Source organism: Rhyacophila brunnea, unplaced genomic scaffold (assembly GCF_057557595.1).
Source record: "Rhyacophila brunnea isolate RB1 unplaced genomic scaffold, BYU_Rbru_1.0 scaffold_57, whole genome shotgun sequence".
Taxonomy (NCBI): domain Eukaryota; kingdom Metazoa; phylum Arthropoda; class Insecta; order Trichoptera; family Rhyacophilidae; genus Rhyacophila; species Rhyacophila brunnea.
The window spans coordinates 1,290,343-1,296,849 of record NW_028233245.1 but is presented as its reverse complement, the minus strand read 5'-3'; the positions used below and the strand labels follow the sequence as shown (position 1 = coordinate 1,296,849).

The 6,507-nt window shown below is 24.7% G+C and overlaps 1 non-coding gene across 1 annotated transcript; it reads right to left on the bottom strand.

Annotated features, from left to right (window-relative positions):
* Positions 1 to 505: 505 nt before the first annotated feature.
* TRNAL-AAG (transfer RNA leucine (anticodon AAG)) lies at positions 506 to 587 on the bottom strand. The gene has a single exon. It is a non-coding gene; the product is annotated as a tRNA-Leu (tRNA).
* Positions 588 to 6,507: the final 5,920 nt, after the last annotated feature.

Below are 6,507 nucleotides of genomic sequence, written 5' to 3'. Positions count from 1 at the left end.
AAAATATTTACTTTATGCTTCTTTAAACTCATCATCTTTAAATATTTTTCTATACATCTTCGTTTAGAACTTATCATTCAAGTGTTTTTCATTACCCTACTTTTGTTTCTGTGGAATTTCTAACTCTTTAAAAACGACTTAAGATATGTGCAAAAACGAATTTTACAAATTTATGGGTTAAGTGTCTTTTTATCAATTATATTGATTGTGAAGTGGTCAGTCCATAGGTATCTGCACAACTGCTTGATACATCTTTTGACACCTATCCTGATATATCTTTATAAACTACTCTTCATCTCTCAATCGAGATGAGTTCATGTATCTTGCATGTATGATTCTACTTCTTCTGGGATTTTTAACTCCTTAACATATTTTTGGTGGAATTTTGACAACACTCCAACGCAAATATTACATATGATATTATTTGATTTGTTCAATAAATAAGTGTTCTTGTACAGTTGGAGTTTGAGTTGGGTCTTGTTTTGTCTCTGAAATTCTTAAAAGATAGTCAGAGCGGGGTTCGAACCCGCGCCCCCGAAGAGACTAGACCCTTAATCTAGCGCCTTAGACCACTCGGCCATCTGACTGAGAACGTGAAAATTTTGATAATATATTATCATAAGTAAGATTTTTTGTGGTTTTTTTGCAAAATTCGAAGTGGGGAAATATTTCTATAATTTTAGCTATATTTTTTTAATTATATTATTTTGGTGGAAAATTTTTTAGAAATGAAGTTAAAAGGAAGATCTTGTTTATCCCATTGGTTTTGAGTTAGCCAGAAGGTGTCGTTATTTAAAATATATCTAGATAGTATTGCATCATCCTGCACCTGTTTACAAAAATGATAATGTGATTTAATCATTTAATTCGATTTCATTCATTTACAAATTACTAATAAGAATAAAAAATGATGTTGTACTAGCAATGAAAAAACTCAAGCTGTATATCAAAGATTCAGGAATGCCAACGAAAGGGGTCACATAAGCACAAACGATAGGGTTAAGAAATGCACTTTAATCAATAATTATTTAAAGGGTGATAATTTTGTGGAGAAGATGCAATTGAAAGAAGTATAAATATGACTAGTCCTATAGAACTATATGAAGTCTAGCTTGGTTGAAAAGAAATAAAAAGTAATATGGTCAAACTAGCCTATAAATAATTTTATAACAAATATTGGATGGCTAGCACATAAAGAATCGACTTATTCTCTATAATTATCAAGATTTCTGGTTTAAAAAGGGGATAAAACGTATAAAATAAAATCAAGACCGAAATGAATGTAATCGAAGGAAAAATAAACTTAATGAAAGATAGATAAATAAAATAAATATTTTTTATTGATTATTTTTATCTGGAAAATAATCAACAACTTATGCTTATTCCAATTTATTTAAATTATAGGTGTTATTATAAAGAATAATCAAAGAAAAAATAAATAGAAGTGTATCTGTGAATATTTTATAACAAGATATGATGAAATTTCAAAGAAAAATAAAAAAATTCGAATCACAATGAAAATTTGCATTGCTCAATTAAAAGTGTCCTAAAGAGTTTAAAGAAGGTCTTTATATGCTCACTTTCTACTAAATGCAGAATAAATATTTACAGAAATTTAAAAGGTATTTAGCGAAATGAAATAAAATGTAAACAACATTTATGATTATGAAATAAATTTAAACATCATTTACATTATGAAGTGAATATACATTAACATCTATCACTATGAAGTAAATTTATATCAACATTTAGAACTATGGAAAAAAATTTAGATCAATATGATTTTTATATTATACATTTAGTCTGTATATATGCAATAAATTCATAAAATCATCTGGTCAAGTGCCAGTTTTATAATATAAATCTTGTTGTTCATGTTGTATATTTTAAGCAAAAAACTAATTATAGTCACATGTAGAATTTCACACAATTTAAGATTTATTTATAATTTAACTGCCCAACCCACATATATAGAATAATGCACAATTCACATAGTAATTATAGATAGATAAAACAACAAATACTTTCTGTTTATTTTGCCACTTTTCGTTTTTTAACATTAACTTTCTGTGGCAGCGTTATATTTTGTAGCTCTATCTGTCGTTAAAATAAAATTTTCGCGCATAGCATGTATTTTTTATTTCGAAATTCAAAATTTTTCTGTTTTTTATTTAAAAAAATCTGCTATCGCATTTCAATATTCGCAAAAAAACGTTTAATTTTTTTATTTTCACTTTATAAAAGATTCATAGCGGCGCTAGACTCTTTTCCAATAATCATTGAAAAAAAGTAATCTTTCATGCCGTTGTAAGCAATTGGTGATAATTTTCCTATTTAATTTATAGTGGTTATTTTGATTGGTTAGCAATTCCCTTAAAAATTGGTGATGTGTTCCACTTTTTGATCGGATATTTAAAATTTAACATCTGGAATTATTTTCTTGTTTTTAAAAGTATGGTCTCTCACTGGAAAAAAAACATTGAAGATCAATCTATATTCTTCTATAAAATTTTATGTTTGTAAATAAATTACAATTATAATCAGCATTGATGTTTTAAAATAGTTATAATCTTTAACTTTGTTAGATGGTTAAATTTATAGTTCACCTAAAAATTAAAATATGTAGAAATATACATATTTAAATATATATTTATGTAATATCTGAAATAACAAGAAATCGCAAACTAAATTGAGAAATATATTCAAACTACGGGATTGAGGAAACCCCTTTAAAAAATAGATCTTGAAAAGAGGTGTGTCATCTAAGCAAATATAACGATCAGAATATAGCCACAAATATAGATATGGGTTTTCACTTTGAATCAGTCACGTTATATTTAAAAAATGAAAAAAAATACAATCCAAAAATTAACCCATAAATAGAAATATACTTATGTTTAATTAAACCCATTTAAAATTAGAAGATCTTAGACTTTAAATTCATATTTCTAAAAACATAACCATATTTGGTTTTATAAATCCAAAATACATTGAAAAATACCAGTTCTAAATTCGCTAATTCCTCTATATAACTTGACAAAATAAGTCACTGAATTTGTGCAGTAGCACTATTCGTAAGTGAATATCTATTTATTTGGACTAAATAAGCACAAAAAAGTACTAAACATACTTTAAAACGACTATTGATCTAATATAAATAAAAATCACAAATAAATTGCGTAAAACAGTTTACCTTCATCCTAATTTATTTATTTTCTTCATCTGATTTGTCCAATAGTTTTTCATAAAAAAACACAAAAAAAGATTTATTAGAAGATCCATTTTACAAAAAATGAATGCAAAAATTTAAAGATCAAATTACAGCAGTTATTATACAGATGGTAGATATTTTTATTTTTTTTACCTTAGAAAAATGAACTAAATTCATAAAAAGCTGCTAAGGTACTATATTTATTTTCCGCCCATCTTCAAAAAAGATTATGTATAAATGTAAAACAAATTTTTACTTCTTGCCCATCTATAAAAGAAATTAAGCTAAACTCATAATAAATTTAAAACATATTTTTTAATTATATTCCGCATGTATTTGTACCCATCTATGAAAAAATTAAACTATGTTCATAAGATTTTTATAAGATATTATATAAAAACCTACAGAATAACCGCTGTTTTTTTTGGATTGAATTCATGATTCTATGATTACTGTAAGTCGTTCTATAAGAGTTAGTGATTTAAATAGAAGCATATGAACAAACAATAGTATTGAGAAAAACACTTGAATGCATAAAACTTGAAGTAAGGCTGTTGCATTGAAGAAGGCTGTAAAGACGATGGGCTTGAAAATAAAATACACCAAATATATAGAATAGAGCAATCTAAAGAATCGCGCGAGGAAATTTAAAAGTTAAAAGAAAATTAGCCCTTAAATAAATATTATATTAGTGCTATAGAATATTATAGTGATAAATTATGAAGAATTTGTTGTATGATCATAAATTATAGTAAACATACTGATGTAAAAATTTAAGAATTCTCATAATCCATAAAATATTTTCACATCTTAAAAATATCACATTGTTGATTTAAGTGTATTTTTCACCATCATAAAACCAGAAATAAATATTTTTATATCAAATTATTAAGCGTAAAAATAAGAAATAAATTATTAGTCAATAAATAATGCGTATAATAAATAATATAAAAGGCTCAAATATATTAATAATATCTTTTGAGCCGATGATCTTATCAGGAAATACTCTAAAATAATTTATATTTTTTAATCTAGAATTTTATGTATGAAACTGGCATAAAGATGCCCAACTATGGCGTGCTTAGCACCGAATATAAATTTTTAGCTATTTACAATACTAATGTAAATAATAAAGGCATTTCAAAATATATAAGCGTCGACACTGAAAAATATTAATGTAAATTCTTATGAAGAAATCGTGGCTTATCATATAACTCAGGTTAGTTTATTAAAAAAGTTCATAGAAGCCTTTCTTTTTGTTACATATAATCCATTTTTTTTTATAACATTTTAGCTAGATATATGAAACATAAAAATGAAGCAAATTATAGATAAATACTTATTTTTGATAATAAATTTTAATAAAAATAATGCACCAGGGCTAACTGAAACTTAAGTAATTGAATTTAAATTTCATAAAATAATAATATGATAAGTTATTTTTCCTAGTAACGCATATTTCATTTATATCTTATCTAATACCATATTTAAAATTGAATTCCTAATATATGTATGACTTATTTCTAAAACTGACTAATGACAATTTTTTTCTCGCGAATTAATATGTATATATGATCAAATATACCCGTAAAATTTTTCTTTTTTCGTTTTTTTTTAGATTATGAAATATTTTATTATACAAAAATTGAGCTACTTGTTTATTGATCGGTTGGTTCTGTGAAAATTTTTTCCTCTAATTATTGTGTCTTAACTGTTTTTTTAAACATCTAAACTCTTGATGAATTATCAATCCAAGACCTTTTTTCTAATTATATTGGATTAGATTTATTCTTATATTTCATTGTCCTAGATTACCCTAACCCATCTGAAAAATCGTTGATTGAACGACGTTAATTTCTAAATAAAATTTTCTTTATTGTGCAATTAATTAGAAAATAATTTAAATAGAAAAATACAAGCAAGTTAGAAAAAAAACATCACTTAATAATATATTATATAAAATTTATTTAGTTATCTACTTAAATTAATTTTTTTTTAAAAAATTAAAATAAAAAATATCGCGCTCTAAGAAAATCCATTAATTTTATAAAATTAAACTATTTAAATAAAATTTTAACTTCCTTTTTTTCATTTTGATGATATTATGCATTATTTATATTAGATATAGATTCGGATATGATTTAATCTAGCAACAGCAGTATTTTTAGCTGATATATATAAATCTTGCATTTTTTTAATATAGATGTGTAAAATTGATCTATTAAATTCAAAAATAAAAAATACATTTTCCAATTAATATATTTAATTAATGCAGTATAATACTATTTAAATTTTATGTGCCAATAACAATTTATAATTAAGTTTCATGGGCAATTAGTCCTATTTGATATTTCTAAAATTAAAATAGTTTAGTATATAATTATTTTGTTATAATTAGATATATGATCGAATTTAAAATAATAACCTTTTCTGTATGATATTTTATTTTTTTAATAATTCAGTTAAGATTAAAGATCCAGTTTAAACAAAAATAATTTCTCTCTGGCATTCATATTATAAGGTTTATTTGCTATTTTAAACTCTTATAAAGGTTATAGTTTTTTAATTTTTTACTATATTTTGATTTTAAAAACGAAGAAATGGTATTAAACCGATTCATGATCGATTTTACGTAAAATAATCAGATTAAAATAATATATACATGATATTTAATAAAAAATTTATATTAAAATTCATTATAGGTTCCACTTCCACCCACCCCACTAATTTCCAAACGAATTTACTCTAAAAAAAACACCCAAGGGAGCGGCCAATGATAATAAAATATAAAGTATTGACAAGCCATGAGAAATAGGAGATTGCTGTGTAAGCCGTTGAACTGTGCCTCCAGTATGGAAAAGGATCCTACACCATTCAGCAAAGATATAGGTAAGTGTAGAGTGTAGTTATAACTTGTATACCTTAGCGATGAACAGTATACAGAATCACATTCCTTTCACATACTGACTGCCGCCCATGAGAAAGGGCTCAAATCATGGTGATTACGGGTGACAAGAAGTGCTGGGTGAGTCCCACAGAGAGACGCAGCAGTTAAGCTATAGTACCTATTATTTTAAAGCGAATATCCTAAAATTAATAGAAGTAAAACATAAATAAATAAAGTAAATTCGAAAAAATATAAATAAAAATTGCATAAATAGTTATTAAAATTGTGATCGAATTTTATATCAGTTTTCGCTTAATTTATAGCAATTATATATAAAAACAAAAGCAAGTGCAACTGCAAAAAAAAAGAAATAAAAGTTCGTGTCATATTTTATTGTACATGTTATAAT